General features: G+C 32.2%; 1 protein-coding gene across 1 annotated transcript in view; it reads right to left on the reverse strand.

The window, feature by feature from the left end:
• The window catches only part of LOC128988632 (uncharacterized), a 203,317-nt gene that overhangs the window by 29,865 nt on the left and 148,088 nt on the right, over nt 1–25,364 (reverse strand). The window contains exon 4 of the mRNA XM_054410104.1: nt 4,194–4,233. The gene's annotated coding sequence lies outside the window, so the exon portion shown is untranslated. The remainder of the gene's footprint in view (nt 1–4,193; nt 4,234–25,364) is intronic.

The following is a 25,364-nucleotide window of genomic DNA, read 5'->3' on the forward strand; positions in this document are numbered from 1 at the left end:
GTCACTTCAAAAGTTTATCTGTCCATTAAACATTCAATTTAATACACCTGTCATAATCATATATTAGTTTTGCCATATAAATAAAGCACAACTTAGTCTTGGCTGACTTGTGTAGTAATTACTTGCTACTGAGTGGGTTTAGATTAGAGGTTTTAATAACAAGAATGTATCCGAGTTTTATCTAAGGATTTATAAATGAAATACAACTGTTTTAGAAGATCAGAAAAGTCCAAAAAATAATAATAAAAATAATAAAATTGTAAGGTACAAAAAAAAGTAAGAGTTTTATGTGGGCTTTTAAACAGCAAGACTTTACACAATTTAAACAAGGCAAAGTCCAACTTAACTCATTACAAATAGCGCAAAAGATATACATCGTATGTAATTTACAACTTTTTGTATCATACCCTCGTAGAAAAATCACTGTTTTGACGTTATAATTCAAAACAACGAAACATTTCGTGTCAAAATAAATACGGATTTATCTGATGTTTTAAATAAAAATGGAATACATTTGTCTAAGGAAATAAGATAAGTTCAAAACAGAATTGTGTCCAAAACGACAAAACAGAGAAACACCCAACAAATAAAGTAATACCAAGTTTTAATGTATGCTTTTAAACAGAAATACACATATTTTATCAAGAGAAATAAAATAATGCATGCAATTGACAAAGTTTTTTATAATAGTAAAAATCTTTGTTTTGAGGTGATATTTTCAAACGTCATAATCTAACATGTCAAACATACATTTTGTTTGGTAACAAAACTGAAACAGCAGTAAAAGGTGAGTCTATTTACAAGAAGTTTAAAAACATAGTTATGAAGTTAAAGTTTATTAATGCAGCAAGGAGTCGGCAAAAGCTGCATGGTGTAACTAGGTTATCCCCCCCTCACCCTTCACACCAACCCTTACCCCAGTCGTTCTACTTATAACTCTAACCCTCTAAATTTAACATCTTTAAGTAAATCAATTGCACAGTTGGGTTCTAAAGTTTAGAACTAACAATTTTTCAATCTAATTTTGAAGTCGAACTATTTGTAACTATTCACGATACTGTTCCAAAATTTGTAGAAAGGCGAAAAGAAAAATTATCGACCTTTACACATGTTAGGACGCTGTTGCTGAAATGCCTGGTATGTTGAAGAGGGGAACAATATGTCATGAACAGAACTATTGTTGAATTCTACTTATATTTCTCTGATTTTATCTCCTATAATAAGTAGGGATACACGTTCGTCGTGTATACGCATCTGTGAGTAATACAATAGGGCGAAAAGCGCGAATCTCAAATTTGTTGGATTCACCATTTTTATATACCACCGACAATATATTGTGATTGAACAGTTGAGATGTGGTCAGAAGATTCGTCGTAAATAGTTCTTACAATAACTAATCACATAACACCTACTGTACTTGATTTTCATCGGTTGTCTTTTTTTTTTAAGTTAGTCCTTAGCTCTTTCAGCTATGAAAAAAAAAATTAAATTAAAAACACTTTATTCCATCAAAAACAAAATAATTGTTACACAGAGTTATACAAACAGATAGATTATTCCCCATATAGGCACAGCCCATGGTGGAAGTAAATATTATTTACTTCGACCATGGGCACAGCCTGTGCATCTATTGAGATTTGAGATATATGTTTCGAAACATTGAGTTTATGAACCCACAAAGTAGTGTTTGTGAATTTAGTGAATTTGTTTAATACAAAGCACCTTTCGTTATTTCCGAATTTTTAGGAAATAATAAAAAAAACTAGTTTAATTTATTTTTTCCAAAATTTCATATTTTTCATGTTGGTACTGCTAACTGAACTATATTAAACCGGTGTCTAAATTGTAGTATTAGATACTGTTTTTGACTGATGTATGTAGAGATTTAGTCCATAGTTATTGGTCTATTAGAATGAATTACATAGTTAAAGCAAATCGTAACTATATTTACTAATACAAAAGTTGTTCAATTTCTAAATTTTACCCTGAAAGTTATTTGCTATCTCTATCACATAATATTCAAAGGTCACTAAAGTATTTTCTATCCAGATAAATTATAAACACTGCACAACGATTCAGCTGTAAGGGCAAAATGGTGTTAATGTTTCCCGATATTTTACAGCTGTTGGAAATTATATTGCACATTACCCAGAACTATTTCACACCGGAAAATTGGGTCAGAGCAAACAGATGGCTTCAATGACGCTGGCCAATACATTATCCTGTCCCAACTACGACTACTGCGATGTGAAATGTGCTCTAAACAACACCTAAGAGATTTATATATTTTCCTTTATTACTTTGATACTTCGAAAATTTTATTTTTATGTTTCTAAAATTTTATGAGAAGTGCAGAATCTTCATGATAGTTGTAAGATACTGAGTCTTTTCAATTTATTGAGACAGCATAACTTTTGAGCACATAAAGCTAAGATGAATAAAGGCTGAGGACTGAGATGATACTTGTAGCTGTGTTACTGACTACGATACTTGTTTCTTTAAATTGGACCAATTATTTAAAGAGAATTCACAAGTTGCGAACCAACAAAATGCTTCACACCACAGGATTATTACGAAGGGACGTCCCTCCAATTATTATACTCTCAAAATCCGATTATGTGTATGTAAACCTTTACTATAACGGCTATATTAGATTATAGGTAAACAACAACAGGACTGAGTCCAGGATCAAACCATTGTTTTCTCACAATTTATCCGATATTCAAACAAATATTTTAAATTGTTTTCACAACAAATTGTAAGTATTGTTTTTTTAATCAACTTTTTGGACACATAGTGCTGAACTCAAACTTCGAAATTTTCCGCAACTCACATTAAACGAGTAAATAACGCCATATTAATTTTTAAGTTACTAATCATGTGATTGTAAAAGTATAAAAGTATACGTCACACTTAGTCCAGCTTTCGACATGAAATTATTTACTTAAGAGGGTTCTAAACGGCAAATTCAAGAAGGCGGCCAAACATGCTAATGTTCCTGAACATGCCTCTACGGTACAAGCTCTCGACATTCTAAAACTAATTTGTTTCCAATGATTGTGTGCTTGTTGTGCTCACATATCATAGCTTGCAGTGGGTGGAGCAAAAATCATTTTTAACTATTATTTAGAAGTTAAAATCGCATGTAAAAATGACTAAATTATTGTGTAGATTAGTGTGTAATTATTATTGTGTATGCACAAAATTTTGTAAATACTTAAAGAAACAATTACGAAGTTTCAGTTCAGCCAGTGCATAGTTTGGATCTTTGTGAATATTAAGTTTATTTCATCTCGATAAACACTTTAATAATGCCACGAGGTTCTTTTAGCGAATTTCCCATATAGGGAATAAGCTATTACCGTAGGTCTCATGGTAAGACCTAGACCCGGGACCGATTTTCTTTTTCGTTTTGAGGTCCCCAGAGGCCAAAAACACCATCCGTTCAAATTCATATATATATATATATATATATATATATATATATATATATATATATATTTATTTATATATGTGTCCGTTAGCGCGATAACTCGAGCAAAATTGATCCGATTTTGATGAAATTTGGTACAAACGTGTAAACCTACATTTATTCGAACGAGTTCGCGAACCAGCATAATCGGACCATGGGATTAGGGGTTTATGGGGGGTTTTATGGGGTAAAAATGGGTTTTTCTCATTTTTGACCCTAAAAACTTAAAATTTCTAAATTTCTCTCTAGACCATTTTGAAGAGCTTAAAAAAACAAATAATTTGATATATTGAAGTGTTTTTTAATGTTCATTGACTACGGAGAAAATTTAAAAAATTGTAAATTTAAAATTCCCATGTTATTATTATGGAGAATAATAATAAACTGTTCTAGTTTGCTTGTTTATGGATATATTTTAATCAAATTTGGCAATTTGGTTTATTTCATACTAAGCTATCAATATTTCAATTGAAAAAACACATCTCAACATCTTCCCCGTAGCAGCAAACCTAACTACTCACTAAAATTAATGTTATTTAAATAGGAAATAAATCTGAAAATTTATAGGGAATATTTTAGTAGAAATCAAGCCGGGTAAATGGAAATTCGCTTAGTATGCAGGTTTGCTGCGACGGGGGTATTTTTGTATGGCCATGTTAAAGTGGTAAACAGCCGGCGGACGGAACCTCTTAACACTAAACCAAAATATAATAAAACTTACAAAAACATTAGATGAGCCAATCTGATGACACGAGAAGTTCCTGAAACAAAAAACACTGTGTTAAACTAAAAAGTGAAAAATATACCGTTCATTTATATTCAGTAACAAAGAGAAACTGATAAATTGCATAAAAAACATTAGGGACGAGAAAATAGAGCAATTTGGGCTTGATGAATGAATGAGAGGGTTGCGGAAGTTGAAAGGGTGAGGGAGAAATCCAAGGGCGGGAGGGGAGAAAGGGAGAAAAGGGAGGATCCCCCACAGCAGGGGTCGTCAATTAAATTGCCCCTTGGATATTGTTAGGGTTACAGTCCACAGGTGGATGAATTGCTAATCTAGCAATCAAGAATGTGTCTAACTTTGTCAAAAATTGCAATCATAGATGACTTAACTGTTCTGCAAATTGACATGGTTTAGGTTGTTGTTAAGTTTTGATGGTAAAATTAGGCCTAATTACTTTGCTATTTCGACAAAACACAATTGATTCCGAATACACCTTTCATTCTAAATCTTTATTTAGAATTTACTTAGCTGTGTACTTTAATTACTGTAAAAGTAAGGAAAATGCTTTCACACACTTCATTTAGAGATTTTATACAATAACTATTGTCATCTGAAACAAGTGGTTGAAGAGTAAAGAAAGGATGTCTTACGAAGTTTTTCTTATTGACTAAACAAACTGTTTCTTCAACCAGACCCATTTAAAGCCTATGATTAAATTAGAGCTTGATTCTGAATGTAGCTATTATAAAACTACTGACTTCTCAGGACCGAACCGGCTACCTTCTATTCAGTAGAAGAAAAGTATAACAACCAAGTACTGTAGTATAATTTATTGATTTTCTTAAACGACTTACTTTTTGTAAGGGTAAATAAAAATGTGAACTTTGCACATGTATACTTGTAGTTTTAATAAACCGGCAAATTAAATAATTAATATTTATTCCACATGAATACATGGTTCATTAACTACTCCAACATCAGTCGATTTTTCGCCCTAAATTGAGAGGCAGACTCGAAATGAAATAAGCGTGGTCGGAGAGCCGACACAATAAACCACGGCTATTTATAACCAGGGTCAAAATAGAAACCCCATGTGTGAGAGCTGCTAAAATGCGAATTCCAGCCTATCTAGGAGGATTAACATCATGTCCTCTCCTTAATGTTTAATACTCCTAGAAGCCTATTGGCTCTGCGTAGCCTTGTAGGAGAAAGTATTTTAATTAGTTTAAAATAATTAGTATTGATTTACTCAATACGCTGTAGGTTCGGTTGAAAGTCTTTAAACTGATCTAATAAGTACGAGTATATTGTAGTCGTTCTCGACACAAACAACAAACATGGTAAATAGATGTATTTAGTGAGGCATTTTAATTGCATTACACATGTCACAGCCAATATACTTTGTTTGTCAGCAAGTTAATGTAGCGAGAGCAATGTCTATTGCATAAATAACGAGAGTTCAAAATGTACTTATACTAAAGTGCTTGGTATTTATTTATGTAAAACATACTCTATTCAATCTGTTTACATAGTAAAACGTTTGCATCATGCGCTGTTTTGATACGATTAGTAATGAACGAGTAGGCAAATTTTAGTTACAGAAAAAAAAAATTTTTGTAAAGTACGTGAAAATTCATCTGTGCAAAGAAAACTTTTAAAAATCGAATATTTTTCATCCGAGTGTCAAAAGTGACTTAAAAACTTTTTTAGAACACATTGATATTATGTTTTCCACATTTTAACACATAATCTTTATTTTCAAAAACAGCGGTAAATACTCATAAAATCAGCAGGAGGGTAAGCTATTTCTTCCTCATATCCAAGTAACTAATTAAATGTAAACACTTTCTAATAGCCTACCTACACTAAGTGGCAACCGTAGGGAATATTTGGGTCGACCTTTGAACACTACTGTTTTCTTATTAAGTCACCTAGTTGGTCTTATATTATAGCCTACGGTACTACTAACATATCAGAAAATTTTCATTAGCTTTATTTAGCCTAAAATAACCCCAATAGACAATAAAATTTCAAACAAACCGTTTGGAATTCGAGGTGAACACAAATCGTGCAGCTAAACTAATTTACAATACAATTAATGTTGCAATATTGGTTGTGATTATCCTCAAAAGTCAAGCTCAAAAGTAAGGCACAATGTTTATTTATTTTTTGTTTTAAATTTTACTAAAACGTTAGTTACTGTAAATGTGTTAGAAGTACCAATACATCGGTAAGCCAACTAAATAATAACAAACTACTAAATAAAAGTTGCTGACAAAGTTGATGGGTCATAACAGCTGCTATAGCTCGTAATAAGCCGTTCCAAAAGTTTACTTGGTAAAAACATCGTTTATTCGACAGAAATTAGTCATTTAGATCAGCGCATCTGTTGGCGACGTCAACTACGACGAATTTAATTTAAAAACTGGGGACAACTTTAACATGGGGATGGAATGTCTAGTTGTAAGTCAAAGGTAGAAGCTCTCTATTTTCACCCTACGCTGTAAATTAAAACATGTGATTGGAATTTCTTACATTTGCTTTGATTTTATGTTTATATTTCGTTGCTATTTCGTCACCAGCATGGATGGCAACCCATAAGACCCATGTTACTTTTTTTAAATGTCGAATTCATTTTTTGTGTTTATTTTTTAGACTATTTTAATTTATAAAGAGATTCTATACATGAACAGGAATATATCTTTCTAACAGTATGCGTAGATTTTCCCTACGATGCACACGAGCTGAGAAGAAGAGTTTAAAGAAACATGCTTGCCTATTAATATATGTAAGATATTAAACATTGATTACATACACCATTGTAATAACTCAGGGAATCATTTGAACGAAGGTACTCTATACAACCATGGAGACTTTACTAACTTAGTACAATCTGACTATAATAACGTTGAACAAAAGAAACATTTAAACAGTTGCCACAAGTGCATTTACATAAACCCTGAACAAAGAAGTTGGATATATCAAAGGTAGAGCCAGCACTTGCCTGGAGTTTCGGTTAAATGGTGTTATGAGGAGAATCTTCTCTTTGTCCCCTCCGTACCCCTTCTAACCCCCTAAAACACCTTCTTAAGCCTTAAACTAATTTACAGCAATACAATCATTTGTTATTTACAATTTTCATTTCATTACCTTAAGTAATAGTCGTATTTTAAATTACTCTCTTACGCATGGTAATAACAGAAACTTTTGTTGAAACTGATCATCTTTGTGGGTTAAAATTAAGTTAGGGCTACTACAATAAGGTTTCAAACATATTATTAGTCAACGATAAATTTGAACACGACAAAAGATACTAAACCTACGACTGAATTTTAGCATCATAATGGACGACGGTTGAATCTATATAATAATTTGAAACTGTTTTTCTTTGTCATAGCTAAATTGAGAGAACGGCTGGGCGTAGAAACTCGGTAGAGGTGTCTAAAGAAAGGTCTTGGTCTGTAGATGAGCCATCAAAAGAGAAACGTGGTAAATTCCCTTGGGGCTCTGCCCCAGTGGCCTTTGAATTCCCATCCCATGTTATTCTTATGGAGGAAAAACTGGGTTTTTGTCCCAGCTAATTTGAGAGAACGGCTGGGCGTAGAAACTTGGTAGGGGTCTCTAAAGAAAGGTCTTGGTCTATAGATGAGCCATCAAAAGAGGAACGAGGTAAATTCCCTTAGGGCTCTGCCCCAGAAGCCTTTAAAGTTGTCTCTTCAAATTTGTTTACCATATGCATATTTCTACACTATTTTTTAATGAAACAGCTGTTAATATTTAAATTGTGATTTATTCTCGTGGTAGGCATATTCTTTATGTCATTGTGCATGCTCATTCAGTATAACTGTCATTCATAAATCATACATCTTTATTGGTCATTAGATAACAGATGTTACTATAGACCTCGTCAACAAAAAAAGGTGTCAAAAAGGGCCATAGATTCTAGATAGTGCATTTTAACCTGCTTTTTTATTCACGGTTTAGAAGGTTAAGATTATTTCATTATATTTATATATTACATTGCAATTCTATAAGGAGAGTTTCAACAAAACTACAACTATAATTATTATTCATATAACTATTGAAACACTTATATATTTTTTGCACATGAATATCAATGAAACGCGTAATATCATCTCATAAATCCGAAACTGACTTCTTTAGAAATAGAAGCCTATTTATCAATTTCTTCGTCTTGATGGAAACATGTACGTACATGGAAATGGAAAAAATGTACGTGAAAACAGAGCTGAATGCATCGATCCCTACCAGCTTTGATATCCAGCGGTGTTGTTAAGCTATTCTACCACGATATAGTTTTGTCGCATTGCTTAACATTTTTTATATTATTCGTTCCTCGTACAACACACCAACAAATTAACAACCTGTTCAATTAATCAATTGATTAATTGAACAGGTTGTTAATTTGTTGCTCAGTAAACCTTGCGGCGAACACCCGTCGTAAGCCTACATGAGGCAGTAATTTAATAAGAGGCTACAAATCAATTCCCACACCGTATTGATGAAAGCCACGTCCAACGCGTCCAACTGTCCGGGTCTAATTTTTGATACATGACAGCTGGTGGGGGGGGGGTTGCGTCATGGGGGGGGGGCTAATGGAAAGGGTAGAGACTGCCTTTATACTCCCGAGACTCAGTTTACTTTGATCCTTGCCGACAATGAATGGAACGAATAACACTACTTTCTCTTAAGACTTTCTCCGTCACCTTAAATATAAAACATTCCCCAATCTACAGAGTTTTAAAGCTTTATAAACAAAGATTGCGACAACACAAAAACATCATTGTATAGTTTAAGTACATACAAATGCGTATTGTTAAATTGTAAATTATTATGTATTATAAAAAAGTTATTTTATTTGCTATGTAGATTAAACTCAATACATGAAACATTAACGTGTAGACACTTTGTGCTACTTCAGAAACATAAATTTTAACATACCTCAGTTCTATTTTGATGATTATTTCCTTGATTTTTAGAAATTTATGAAATGTATGATCGGTTATTTTTTTTACATGGATTTTACATATATTTATTTTTGAATTCGTTGAAATTATCGTTCATTGAAAACAGAGGCGCATAATATGAAGAACTAAAAAAAAAACACACATAAGTAGGGGACAAATTAGGAAATACGGTTACAGGTAAACATAAGATATTGGCTATAAAAATAAAGAAAATGTTATATTTTCTGACAATTTTCACAAAACAATAATTTTTTTACCAAAAACAAAGTAATAGATAGCTAAGTGTCTGACGAGAACAACGATTTAGAATTGTATCATATTAAAGATGTTCTAGGAGTACTATAAAATATGAAATAGCGTTCCTGAGCGGATTCTCTGAACAGGAAGTAAGCTGGATTAGGGTTATGATGACAAATGATATTCCCTGTTGAAGGATAATACCACAGATTTAAGAAGTTCACGGAATTGGAAAGCTAATTCCTTGCCAATTCTGTGTTGGTATAACTTCTTAGTTCTATCATAGCGACCTTAAGTATTAATCATAACTAATCAACTATCATAATTATTTAAATTGGAAAGAAATCTAACAAAGGGAATATTTTAGTGAAAATCCAACATGGTAAATAGAATTCGCTCTACAGATTTGCTGTTGCGAGAGTATAATGTTGTTTAAAATGTTTGAACAATGTTAAAATTGGTGAATAAGTCAGTAAACATGGTTTGAGCAGATACAGGATCAGAGACCGCCATACAATGGCCAAGTCCATTATTGATGCAACGCTACGATTCATCGCCAGTTGTTTGATGTTCACCGTCAATTGATCAATTTCAAACGCTTTTATCGCATGTTTGCTGTTAGTCTACAATCTTTTTAAATACCTTAGTCCACGTAAAATGTATAGCCTTAAACAAGGTTTTATTTTGCAATAGACTGTGTCCATTTATTAGGCCAAAGTAACATATTTACATGCATTGGTTGAATAATTAAAAATAACCAATGTCAATAGACTGGTACGGTAGTAAAAAATCAACTAAAATATAACTAATTTGATATTTTAAATTTTATTAAAGCTAATATAAAATTAGTTCAAAATTACGTAGGACTAAGTTATTTTTATAGATTGTTATACAGTACATGGAAAAAAAACATTATATAATAGAACTACTAAAAGGCAATCTCTGTCTAGCAAATACATTCAGTAACAATCCCCAAATGTCATTACGAAAAATTGAATGAATAAAAACTTAACAAAACCAATAAGGCAAACATTATTAGCAATTCATTTGAGTGATGTGCATAATAATGACATAGCTGGCAAAATGTTGACGAAAACAATACTTTCTCCATATACTATGAATAAAGGTAGAAACTATACGGCCACGTGAAAGTAAAAATTAGTATCAAATTGGTATACAGTTTTTGTTTTAAAATTTATCGAAACCAAATTTCCAAATCTTCGTGAAGATTTTTAGCCATTGTCAAAGCTATATTTCATTAACAATACGGCATAGTGAAATCATCGTGAAAATACTGAAAGATCAACAGATACAGTATACAGTTATATTATACAAAGCCATAACAGCCGTCTGCCACTAGCGTGTGTTATGTGGTAATCACCGCTACTGGGAAATATTCTACAATTAACTGCGTTCAACCCATTTCAATTTTACTGGGAAGGGACAACTTATTTGAACTACTGATGTGCATCACGAGATTCCCGTTGTTTTAACAGTTTGTATCTAGGTTATTCCAATATAGATTGTCATTTACAGAACATTGATTGACTTGGAAACGAACTGTTTCAATTTTAATACTTTTATTTCTAATATTAAACCTTGTGAAAAAATCCTAAATTATTATTGTAGCTCAAGTAACGCAAACAGTGGAAAATGTTCGGTGTTGTATGAATTAAAGAGTGATAAAAAAATTACAATTACTATGTGGCAATTGCCACCTACATGTGGCACTGCACTGTACACGTTATTAACATTCCATCGCTTTATTTTTTTTTTAATTACAGAAAACAGATGTACTTCAATTAATCTACAGTACTTGTATTTAATCACAATGTATAATATTTTTATGTCAATTCGGGTATTTGGCACAGACGCGGTTTCATTTCGTTTTGGTTTCATACAATTCTCATTTAGTTTTAGCATTGGAAAAAACATGTTTAACAACAATTACGCTTAGCCACATACCATTACTTTTTTATATACTAGTATTACAAAACATTACTTAACGCTAGTCATACAGGGGTGCGGCATTATCACATAGAATATATTGGCATTTGGTAGTATATGAACCCGAGAACTCGTGCACCGCGCTCTACCGCTATCCCAGCTCGGTCCCGATCAACAATTAACACAAATTACAATGGATGCATTACAAAATTTACGTATCAGTTTACAATGGCAATAAAGTAGAACTAGAGGTTTACCATCGAGTCATTGTTCCTGGTTTTATTAACGTGTGTGGGGCTGGAGATAGTCGACCCTAACCCACTCCAGACAAATAAAAACAGATCTAGTCATGTTTGAAGTGGAGAGGTCCTTTCCAATGACGTTTAGCACCCATAAACCAACATAAACTCGATTGGTTTTATTATACAAGAATTTATCATTGTTATGTTTAATAGCAGAGTAAACTCCTATGGCTTCAGATCGAGGAGGGTTAAAGTGAAATTAAAGCGAAATAGTAAAACATTGAAATATTAACGGTCAATATTTATTTGAACGTCGTTTTTGGCAGATTTTAAATTAATTTATTACGTTGTTGATTATCGTCTACCAAGAGTTAAAACATGTTCTTTAAAATAATGTATTGTAACTCATCATATTGCATATCAATTGATATTCAATTTAAATACCGTGAAGTGTTCACTCCACAGTAGGCAATAAATTCCAACGATTTTTAGTGTCCACGAGTACAATGTTATACGTTCCCTGAGAGAAAATGTTTTACAAAGTAGTATTTAGTACTCTAAAGTTTCAATAGTAAGCTGTTAAGGGATGTATTCGATACTTCCACAAAATACGCTACCTTTCGACTTAACAGAAGTCCTAAGTACAATTTGGTTTGTAAGATAAAAATTGGAATAATCGTATTTTTAAATTTCCTAAAGCCTAAATTTCCGTTTAACAGCACAATTAATTGTAGCAGTTAAAATTAAAACGTTAACACCTAAAACATTCCTTTCAAATATAAGCCCTTATACAAATTTGTTACACTACTTCTATGTTCACTCACAAACTTCTTCTTCTAGAATTGTATAATGTATACTTCTTTGTATACACATTATACGATAAAAAAAACTAGATGGATTTTTTAAAGCTTGGACGGTAGAGGGACCTTTAACAATGATCGAGTTACCTAAAAGACTTTTTGTTTACTTCTGATAATAAAAAAAGAAGAAAAAAACAAATCTTAGTCAGGGGGAAGACTATCAACTCGTCCATTTAACATCCATCAAAGCTCATATTCCCCTTTATACGTAACTTCAGCTTAGGCTTCGTATAAACCTAATCTACAAATCCGTTTAAGTATTTTAATACCGTAAAACATTATAAAAGTTGTTCCTTTCATTGCAAACAAGGTATAAAATTACCGGCAAAGGATACAATAATTGCGGTGCTCTGTTAGCCGCCGAGACCCAGACAGCTTATTGGAGAGGGTTGTTTCTGTTGGGGGGGGGGGGATGGGGGGACGTGGGGGTTTATTGATATATTTTATAAACGATTGCGACGTCGATACCTTCAACTTCACTGACCTAGTTATCAATACGAGTCTTTGTGATTCAATTAATTGCAACTCTGTAATGTTGTTGATGTATAGTAAGTGTAACATTATACTTGATTAGTTTTATTAATTTCAAAAAGGGAAGGTAGTGTCACAGACGGTGCTTTAGTGTTTTTAATATAAAAACCGCACAAATATCTTAACACAAGAGTAAAGAAAGAATATCATTTACTTTTTTAATTTGATTTTATATTGTTATTGCTACATTTTGTGTCTTAAGTAATTGCAGCCTGTGACGTTGTTGATAAGTTGTACAGTAGTTTTATTCAAAAGGTTTCTTAATTTCATATAGCGAAGTTTACTTAAACTTAATTAGCAATAATTTGTATTGAATTCTTTCAATTATATAACTTTAAATATTAAGTTTTTTAACAGTTCAAAATGCATAGCCCAGTTTTGATATGATATTATTCATAATATTAAACATTAAAAAATATGCTTAGTTAATTAAAATAATTTAATTTTAAAAATATAGTTATTTGTCAAAAAATTTAATCATCTGTAAATCAACCGGAATTTCAAAGTTTCAAAGTAAATGAGGTAAAACTGAAATTAAACTTGTATTCTAATTAAGATAAAATAGGAAAATATTCAGTCAGATAGTCTCTGCAAGTTTTAAATAGCATTCTGAAGAAAGAGTTAAGCTTTATCTATGTATTCCCAATTTTTATGAGTTCAAGTAGTTTATTTGCACATAATTTAGTTTAGAATCATAGTGTGCGAATTTAATCATGGATAAAACATTCAGTACTACCTCAGAGTAATAAAAACCAATGAAAGGTTTTGTAATATCCAAGGATACTCAAACTTTTCACACGGAAAAATGCTGTTTCAATGAGATGGAAACCGTAAAACAAGAGAAAAAGAAATCGCTAAAATGATGAAGGAACAAACTTAAACGTCGAACCGTTTTATCATCAGTTGATGTTTTCCGGCGATATTGCTGCTGATGTTACACCATTAACTCATGCTTGTACAAGTTTCAACATCCTAGTTTTATAATAGATGTTGGTAAGTTTAATTTTGCTGTAAGATGAAACATAAGATGCTTTAGGGCTCGAATTAAAATCCACAAATTCAAAACACACTACGACCTGAAGGTAAAATACTGGATTGTAGGAAAGTTACACTAAGTTGTGCAACTTAATGTAAATACTCATAAGAATGTGTGTATTTTGTATATTATTATTGTTTAAAATTTTATTTTAACCGTTTCCATAATAATAAAATACAATACATTTGTTAATTGTATTTTTTATAATTATAATTTGAGACAAAAGTAATAAAGTAAATAATTTAAGGCTAGTGTTAATTATTAATATTTTGACTGATTTATGAAAATTATAATGTTTACAAAACAAACTCTTGTTTGCAAGTTCCCTGATTAGATTTTACATTAGATACAATGTTACAATAAACAATTTATGGTTATAAATGTAAATTCATAGGCCTAAATGTAAAAAAATTGGAAATAGTTAAGACTGTTTGAAAAACAATTTTCATAGTTTAATCTTTTAAAAGTGCCTTATAAATCATTTTTTTTAAATTATATAGAATATAATATGAAAAGGAGTTTGAATACAGTAAACATTCTCGGTGATGCAGCTTTACAAATGTAACTACGTTTGATAATTTCGATAATTTTAGGGTAAGTCTGGCAACAAGTATAAAAATTTCAAAATATAAAGCTAATTATATAATGCATATTTTTATCTATTAAAAAATATATTCAATATTTTTAGTAGTTTGAATTTTTGACAATTCTTAGTCAAATTCACAAAATTATTATATTTATCGTTTTTATATCTTATTGTACTAACAGTGAGCAAACCCAAGATTTTTCAGGATTGTTTGGAACTACTATCCGAATCAACTTAAGAGTATTTTCTTAAGCAAAACACATTTCTAATTTCATATACATAATCATACAAGCAAAGCGGGAGCAAAAAGAAAAATACTCAAAGGCCAATAAAAAGAATGAATAAAGAATACAATTTATCCAGAAACTGTGTCAATAACATGTGTAACAAGTTTAGCAACGCGGAAGTAAGACAAAATCGATATCCCTCCCTATCCCTACTTGCAGGGCAATATATCCCTTCCCCAGAATACCAATCTCTATCTTGCAGAGCAATGTTTCCCCGCTTTAAGTTATATTCCATTCAACCAAATTATCCCTTAACAAGATATTCAGAGAACTTCACTAAAGTAACAATAATAAGATTAACTACTTTTTGCAGGGCAAAATATCCATTTTTACTCGCACGTTAATGCAATATCACTGACTTCCCATAGCTGCTATATTCCCAATATACTTCCCAATTTACTGCTATTTTCCCATAGCAAAACAATATCCACATTTGTCCCTCTATACAATTATTTCTCCTTAATCAAGTTAAAATAATTGGTATTTTTATTGTTTAAAAAGTCTACTGTCCTTCAACTCAATTTTAAAAAACAATTGTATTTATGATTAGATTTAATATTTACAGTTAGCTTATAGAACTTATTCATTTTGCCATTCATCAAAAATCTATACTCGCATAAACGTAAATTGAAACTATACTACAAGGAAATTAATCGTAAACAAAAATGTATAAATTAAAACAATAACCAAATAAAATAGAGTCAATATTCAAAGGGTACGTTACAGTTAGGTCTAATTTTGTTTCGTAAAAACATGTGAATATAACATCATAATTCATATTTGACTAATAACTGTATTTACTTGAACTGTAAAAACATAAATAATAACAAAATGACACTTACATCTACCTTTGGAGTAACTTGGTCACACATTACAATCAGACTAAAAAATATATTTCAAACGTTTTTGAAAAATTTAGTCGCAAAAATAGTTTTAACTAAAACAACCACATTAAAGAACTCCATCACATGAACAATCTACAGTAATATTTATGCGGCAGGGATCGTGGAAGCTTCCCTATAACTTGGTTTAAGGGTGGGATCGTGGAAACCAACATCGATTCTCGGTCCTTTCACGCGGTTAAGCATGTTTTATGTCACTGACACAGTTTCTGAGTAAACTCGCCTTTATTCTTAGTCATTAGGATTTGTTTTATTTCCGCCGGGCAAATTGAATCCGCTAAATTGTGATTCTAATCGTCTACACTTAAATATCTGAATTTGTTTTGATATTCAGTTTTTGTTTTACAGGTTGTTTCTTTATTGACATAATATTTGGAATTTTAATAGAACATGTTTTTAACATTTTAAAACGGTTATTTTGAATATTTAGATTGAAAGAATATGATTTAATAAAAGAGTTTGATCTGTATGTAAAATAATTCCCACAGAGTTATGAAAACCAAATTTTAAAAAAATTGTCGGATTAACAGAATTTTCCCAAAATTATTGCCAAAAAACAGTCAGTCTTAAAGAGCATTTTAAAAACAAGTTCCAAAATCTATATATTAATAGGCAAGCAGGTTTCTTTAAAGCCTTTTTTCTCAGCTCATGTGCATCATAGGGAAAGTCTACGCATACTGTTAGAAAGATATTTTCATGTATATGTGCAGAATCTCTTTATTAATCAAAGTATGCTGAAAATAAGGACAAAAATAAATTTTAAATTTAAAAAAATTGACATGGGCCTTATGGGTTGCCATGCTGGTGACAAAATAACAAAATTTAAACAGAAACTCAAAACAAATTGAAGAAATTGCAATCACATGTTTTATTCACAGTGAAAGTAGAGAAGCCTGTACGTAACATATTTTTGATCGAGTTTTCGACCACTGGACGAACAATAATTAATATCAAACGAAAGTATGTATTTCTTTTTTATACAATAATTCAATAACTTTAAGGAAAAAAACTTGTTGCGCCAATAAAATTAAAATTCATGTTAGAAACGAAATAATGATTCGTGAGTGTAGTCAAAATATGAATAAATTTGGTATTTTCTTCTTTGTGTCGATTGATGTGGAAGTGTTCTTTTATGTTAATTGTCGTTCGTCCTTAAATAATACCCAGTGCGGACACGTTTCCATCACAAGGTATTTGAGTGAGCTAGTGCTATGAATGCATTTTTAAAGATTTATACGTTCTTATATTTTATAGGTTCTATTTGTTCATTTACACGCTGATTTATGAAATAGTTAAAAGTAAACCAATTACATTAGTTTCTTGAACGTTTACAGCTCCCCGACTTTACCCAGGACGCTCAGTTTTGTGGCAGATGACACAACATCGATCTCTCCTCGTCCTTCCACGCTGTTAAACTTATTATCTCTGAGACACGGAGGAAAAGAATTCTCTTTAAACTCCTTTCTTTGTTCTCAACTAAAACTTACCGGATGTATTTCAAAATTTGGAAAACATTATTTTTAATTCCAATGAATTCCCAAAAAATGTAGTTCCAGATTCTACGCGAGTCATATGGTGTGTGGGACACGAAAAAGAATACTTTTTGCACTCCTTTTTTGTTCTGAAATAAAAATAGGTGTAAATTGTAAATTTAGAACTTATATATTTTTCCATTCCAATAAATACCCTAAAACTGTAGCTGCACATCCCACATCATTATTACTAAGTTTGGGAGACGAAAAGTTGAATTCATTCAGTAAACCTTTCTTTGTTTGCAGCTTAACAAGAAAAAACTATGTACATTTTAAATGTGTATTTTTCAAAATTTTTTATTCCAAGGAATATAGGCGACCAAAACTGTAACTTCATTTTTCACGCCAAGATTGTTGCGCGGAGCCCTTGGGATTACTGTAATTATTTCAATGCAAACTATGTTACGCCATCACTCAATAACTAAAACACTAATCAATTTTATATTTTTGTTTATTTATTCCAACGAATTCCCCAAGATTGTAGCTCTAGATTCAACGCGACACGGCGAAAAAAATCTTTTATACGTTTTTTGTGTTTTAGAACAAAACATAGCTGTGTAATATTCCATTGTATAAAATGTTTCACTATGGTCAATGCCAAGGAATTTACTTAAACAGTTTGTACAGATTCCCTATCAATACTTACTTATAGTAATCAATATTAATCAAGTAATTCCCCCTTATCGTGTGTTCAAAAGTAATCAATATTACTTTTGAACACACGATAAGGGGGAATTAGTTTGTCTACTAAACTATTTAATTTGTGTTCTGCACTAACAACATCATATTTATATTTATATTTATCATATTTATAAAATATTTGGTCAAAAATTCGCTTTAAATTGCACGTAGACATTTCGTTTGCACCAACATGTTCGGCTTTCTCTATCTAGACGAGTCAATGGTCCACCAACCATGATAATGTTCTGAAGTACATTTTAAAGAGAATACAACAATTTGTTTAATATTTAGCTTGATTTGCTCCTACACCAATAACTATAACTGCATTGGCATATACTTTATATTAATAGACAACATCTACGTAATTACTGCATTATTTACAAATTGAGATCATTACAAATAGGCGACGATAAAAGCTGTAGTAATTAGAGTAGCACAACTTCTCTAAATCTGTTAATCTTTAGTGTTGAGTCAAGTTGAACCTAGTTAAACTAAGAGTAAGAAAGTTGGAAATGTTTTAGTTTCACGGCGATCAAAGGAAGAAGTAAAAGAAGGAAACAACAGCCAGGATTGAGTTGGGTTGTTACTGCCTGAACTTCGCTGTGTTTCTCAGAACAAGCAAAGTGGAATTTACCTCTTGAAATGTAAAGGTCACAATAATATTTTTATCCTAACATTATTTTAGTTGCTCGTTTTTAACTATTGTCATTACATATTTTAAAGATAAGTTAAAGTTAACATGTTTTATAAATTTAAACCAAGTACTGTAATAGAATGGCATTTAGAACCAAAATTACAAATTTTTAATTGTTTTCAATACCCTACATGTTTATAATACTGATCAATGTAGCCGTGACCTTGACATGTTGACTTAAAATCGTTTTGACTATAAACCAGGATGGTCTAGGTTTAGGGTCAAATGGTTTGGACATTTTTAGCCTTTAATTTAGCTTTAAATGGTGTAAATAATTTACACAACTCGTTAAGAAAATACAAGATTATAAGTAGAGTCGGCAAATAATAAAACGATATGAGCCACTTGTTTCTTAAGATAAACAAATTACTTTTTAAGCTAAACAAATAACTTACGGCAACCGTTAAGACAAATAATACCCCCGCCGCAGCAAACCTGACGACTAAGCGAAATAAAAATTTGAACAAATAGTGTTTTTGGCCTCTGGGACCATCAAAATGAAAAAGTAAATCGGTCCCGGGTCTAAGTCTTACCATACCACCTACGGTAATAGCTACTTTCCTATAGGGAAATTCGCTAAAATGACGTAGTGCTGTGCAATAACCCCCTTAAACTAAATGAATACATACAACCATTGCAAAAAATTACAAAAACTCCAACAACCAAACAACTCCAACCAATAGCAGCAGAACAACCATTATAAACATTGAGCCGAACATTCATTATTATTTTATTTATCGACATTACGACAATCATCTATATAATTAATACGCTACATGAAACTTTGTCGGTTGAACTCCTCCGCCATTTCTTGACCGATTTTATCCATTGACGTCTCATTGGAAAGAGCGTGTCACGTAGATTTGCAAACTGGCCTTACATTTTTGAAAAAGTCCCTTGGTCTCTGCCCCAGTGGCTTTGACAGTTCCCATGTTATCCTTATGAAGAACATAACTGTTTACATTTTGATCAGCTGTATAATTTAATTGCTGATATTTATTTTTCAAATCAATGACACGCATTGAGTACATTTATTTACTATTTGAGTTTGTGTAAACATAACCCCCAAGACGGATCGTGTTGTGTTAGTATGGTTGTATCTTAAATTTGTGCATTTATCGTTGTTTTGTGTGGATATAATTGATTAATGTGTTGTTTTTTTCTTTTAAATTCTCAGCACCTGACCCTGGACAATCTCAACTATTAGGTTACAAATGCGCCCTAACACTACCCCAAAACAACTTTTCGTTCTCAATTGGCCCTCTATCAAAGACTTGTGTTGTCTGTACAGCGAGGCATTTTGAAAAGGAGAAAACCGGCCGGAATGCTTTAGGTTTATCAATAACGAAGATAAACATGGTCTGAGTTACACACCGGTATTTTTTGAGTTGACTCTTTTAAACTCATTGTAAATATGACTGTTATTCATTTTGAAATAACCCCTGTAATACTTTGCAATTGCTCGAATTCGAGCAACATGTACACTAGTTCCAATTATTCCCGTTCAGCAGGTTGGACATACCTAATGCAAATTAATTCCAAACAAAAGGGAACGCAACAATTCTAATCAGCATTAACACCTTTCACCTAGCCAAGTTTTAAATAACACACGGCTGAGCCACAGAAGTGTGGGGAAGCTATAAATAACTTGCCCACACTCGAGTAGAAATAACCTCGGAATTCTCACCGAGTTTCAACGTTTACAGGTATGAATGGTAGTGAGTTGTGAGTACAAATATGTACCATTGTACGTTACCGTGAGACATAGAGTAACGTGTTGTGACTACCCGCACTACTACCCATACGCTCAAACTTGGCACAGAGTCCATATCGTGGGTTGGGAGTCCCAACTTGGGACAATGTACTACAACGATTTTACCTGTTTTACAAGCATTTATTTCAGATTATTCTTAGGAATTCCTTTTAGTCATTTAACTACAATTTAAGGACTTTACGAAATTTCAAATGTACAAACTGTTGTGAAATCACTAATTAATAACCCAATGTAGAACACATAACATCTCGTTGTACAACCTACATTCACAGTACAAAATTAAAACCCCAAATGTATGTAAAATGAGTAGTTAATTTTGTCTCGAGATGCAATACCAAATCAAATAACCGTAAAAGCATACGGAACCATTGGTTTACCATTTGTGCCTTTTATAATATCAAGCCTCGTATTAATTTGTATTTTATTTTATTTATCTGTAGATAAAACGCTTTTGACATTTTTAGGTTATTTGTAAGGTAATTTTACAGACCCTGGTATTGTTATTCTCTAAGGTCGACTTTTGATTTGATACCATAATTAATTACAATGATAACGAATGTCACATGTGCCCAAAATCACTTTTGCTCGGAGTAGAACCGGCAACCTTCGGATTTGAAAGTAAGCTGTATAAAGACAAGACATACAAAAATTATCTCTTAGATTTGCCAAAATATTTAAAAATCCTTCATCCTGTGTACTTTTTTTCAACCGGTTATAATTATGTATGAAAATTTAAAAAAAATCTAACTTATAGCTATCACACTAGAATTACCCCAAATAAAAATGCAGAACCTATGATAAATTTCCTACATAAAACATCAATTATTGTGGTTTCATTGGCTTGAAATAGGTCAGGAAGTCCATAATCGACTGAATACATAATGGCTAAACCGTAGCCATTAATTCTAATGCAACATCTACATACATAACGTGGGGAGAGATTGGCAAACTATCAAGTGGGACATGGTGTAAATAAAGCTAGACAGTCTACATTCGGCTTTGCTGGTTATAGACTTTGTAACGCATAGGTATTATATGCACTTAAATATCACCTTGTCTACCACGAATGAAAGTATTTCTAAATTTTCAGAAAAGGACAATTTTACGGTGAAGATCAGAATTGATTGAATAGGTAATTTAAGAGTAAATAGGCTTCAATTTGGGAAGTTATTTCAATTAATTTTACCACACCAAAGTCCAAAAAACATGTAGTTACTAATTTGAAAATTATTTTTTTTTTAATTCAAATAAACTTTTAGAGGTGGAAAATCAGGAACAAACACCCCCCAAATGTAGTTTAATTGTTGATTTAAAAAATTATGTATTTTATCACGCCAAAGTCAAAACAATTATGACCTTTCTAATTTGAAAACTTGCATTTAATGATGCAAAAAAATTGCCACAGGGGTGAGAAATCAGGAACAAAGATCGCGAAACGGAGAATGATTGTTATTTGGTAGGTTATGGGGGTGTGGGGGGGAGGGGGATGATAAAGAGCAATGGCGGGAGGGGAAGAGTTCATTACCCCTTCTCACCCCTTACTGCACACTACACATGCAGTCCATTCGTTATTTAACTCAAAGAAAGGTTCTTTTAACGCCGATCGTTGGCATTTCAACTACAAACATTCTTAATCAAAACAACTTTTCAGCATTGTAAACATTATTTTTACTGTCTGTGCATATTATTTTACATTACCCGTTTAATCATAGACATTAAGTGTAATTTAAATGATCTGTCGTAGACTACATTGAAAACTCTTAATCAATCAAACTTTTATAAAAAAATAAGGGACCTTTTCTGTTAATTAACTACCACTAATTATTATATTAGGTTAGGTTAGGACTAACGGAAAAGGTCTGTAAACGTAACCTAACCTAACAGGCTATACTAATTATAGTGACTTCACAGAAGTGGTAGTGAACTCACGGAAAAGGTCCAACACCAGTGCTTCAAAATACTTAAAATAATAAAAGCCAAGGACAACGAGTGTAAAAATACCCCCGTCGCAGCAAACCTGCATACTAAGCGAATTTCCATTTACCCGGCTTGATTTCTTTTAAAATATTCCCTATAAATTTTCAGATTTATTTCCTATTTAAATAACATTAATTTTAGTGAGTAGTTAGGTTTGCTGCTACGGGGAAGATGTTGAGGTGTGTTTTTTCAATTGAAATATTGATAGCTTAGTATGAAATAAACCAAATTGCCAAATTTGATTAAAATATATCCATAAACAAGCAAACTACAACAGTTTATTTATTCTCCATAAGAATAACATGGGCATTTTAAATTTACAATTTTTTTAATTTTCTCCGTAGTCAATGAACATTCAAAAACACTTCAAAATACTAAATTATTTGTTTTTTTAAGCTCTTCAAAATGGTCTAGAGAGAAATTTAGAAATTTGAAGTTTTTAGGGTCAAAAATGAGAAAAACCCATTTTTACCCCATAAAACCCCCCATAAACCCCTGATCCCATGGTCCGATTATGCTGGTTCGCGAACTCGTTCGAATAAATGTAGGTTTACACGTTTGTACCAAATTTCATCAAAATAGGATCAATTTTGCTCGAGTTATCGCGCTAACGGACACATATATAAATATATATATATATATATGAATTTGAACGGATGGTGTTTTTGGCCTCTGGGGACCTCAAAACGAAAAAGTAAATCGGTCCCGGGTCTAGGTCTTACCATGAGACCTACGGTAATAGCTTATTCCCTATATGGGAAATTCGCTAAAAACTACAAAAAAAATTAAACAGTTGAAGACTTTTTTCAAAATGACTTTATACCAATTGAATTTTTAGGAGGCAAACTAAACTTACGAAAATCAGTCTTCAGGGACTAGGGTTGACCAGTACCTGAAACAAAAAGAGCGAATAAATAAATAAAATTAAAATATCGTACTTTTTGCTTTATTGTAAAGTTAATATTTATATCCAATCATCCATATACACTTTAAAGTAGCTAATTTTAACTATGTGTGGGACATTTTAATACCACTTTATACAACGAAATGAACCATGTAGTTATTTAAAATTGAACACGAAGAGCAAGTGGATTAATTTCATCGGTTAACCGTGACACACTAACCTTTTGTTTATTTATTGGATTTTCTAATAGCCATAGAGTGGTTTGCAGAGAATGTATTTTTTTGGTACAGTATTTTAGTTTATTTGTGGGTCTTTTATAAGTTAAATCATATTACTATACGATAAAAAAAAATTATGTACATTGCTTTATACAGCTATGCCATAGCTTTATTAAAATCGCAATACTGTATGTATATAAAATACTAAAAAACTTAAAATATAAAAATTAACGTAATTTCCATGTGTGTTAACGGTATACACGTAGAACATAAACTTTCGGATCATTGAAGAATTTAGAAGATAGTTCAAAAGGGAAACATTACATAACTATTGTTTAACGAAACTTCGTGATTCCACAACTTATTCAATACAACAAGAAAATGTGTTGTTTAAATTTATTATTATTTATTGTTTAACTTTTAACCCTACCGTTTGATCATTTTCAAAATGACGTTACACGTATACAGTGCCTTTACATTGTTAGGCAATTTTACCGTTTTGGAAATATCGAATGCAAAAACGTTTATAAAAATGGATATACAGGTCGTTCTATATAGTTAAATTAAAGAAAAATATTTTGATTGGCTACAATCAAAACAACAAGCAGTTTTACTGATGCAAGATATTGTACAATTGATGAGTTTAAACAAAAAATTCCTAGTAATAATGTTTGGTTAAGAAATCGTAAGTCAGTAAAATTTACAGTTGACAAAGAGTTTGACAGCTATCACCCTGTATAATATTATAACACATCCTGTAAAGTGACTTGACCTCCCGTGGTCACGGTTCTGCATCTTCGTCCTTGGTCCTCCTCCCACATCACCTTCCTTCCAGGAACGGCCAATCACTATTTGGAGGCAGGAAACCAGCCGAATTCATAGATCCCATTGTAATAATACCACGTTTGAATTATTACAAAATGCGAACCAAAATTGTTCAAAGATTCGAGGCTCAATAAAATGATTAACCAATAATGCCACCAACAAAACGCAAAAATACACCACACTATTCGAGCTGTTTAGGTCGAAAGAGTGACTCATTTGATTGGCATTCTTTTACAGTCAAGGTCGACGACCGTGAGCTACTAAGGTCATTGTCAAGGACACTGTTATATCAGTCTGCCATCAGCTGCGCCACTGATAAGACACAATATACAACATAACTCAACTAAACTGTCTAGCTCGTGATTGTGACTCAAGACTACCGTGAGCTACTAAGGTTATTGTCAAGGTCACTGTTATATCAGTCTGCCATCATCTGCGACACTGATAAAGACACAATATACAACATAACTCAACTACACTGTCTAGCTCGTGATTGTGACTCAAGACTACCGTGAGCTACTAAGGTCATTGTCAAGGACACTGTTATATCAGTCTGCCATCAGCTGCGCCACTGATAAGACACAATATACAACATAACTCAACTACACTGTCTAGCTCGTGATTGTGACTCAAGACTACCGTGAGCTACTAAGGTCATGGCCAAGGTCCCTTCTATATCAGTCTGCCATCAGCTGCGCCACTGATAACAATATAGAGACACAATATACAACATAACTCAACTACACTGTCTAGCTCGTGATTGTGACTCAAGACGACCGTGAGCTACTAAGGTCATTGTCAAGGACACTGTTATATCAGTCTGCCATCAGCTGCGACACTGATAAGACACAATATACAACATAACTCAACTAAACTGTCTAGCTCGTGATTGTGACTCAAGACTACCGTGAGCTACTAAGGTTATTGTCAAGGTCACTGTTATATCA

The sequence above is a fragment of the Macrosteles quadrilineatus genome, unplaced genomic scaffold (genome assembly GCF_028750875.1).
Source record: "Macrosteles quadrilineatus isolate MER2022 unplaced genomic scaffold, UCM_ALF_1.0 Scaffold_3__2_contigs__length_128488019, whole genome shotgun sequence".
Lineage (NCBI taxonomy): Eukaryota > Metazoa > Arthropoda > Insecta > Hemiptera > Cicadellidae > Macrosteles > Macrosteles quadrilineatus.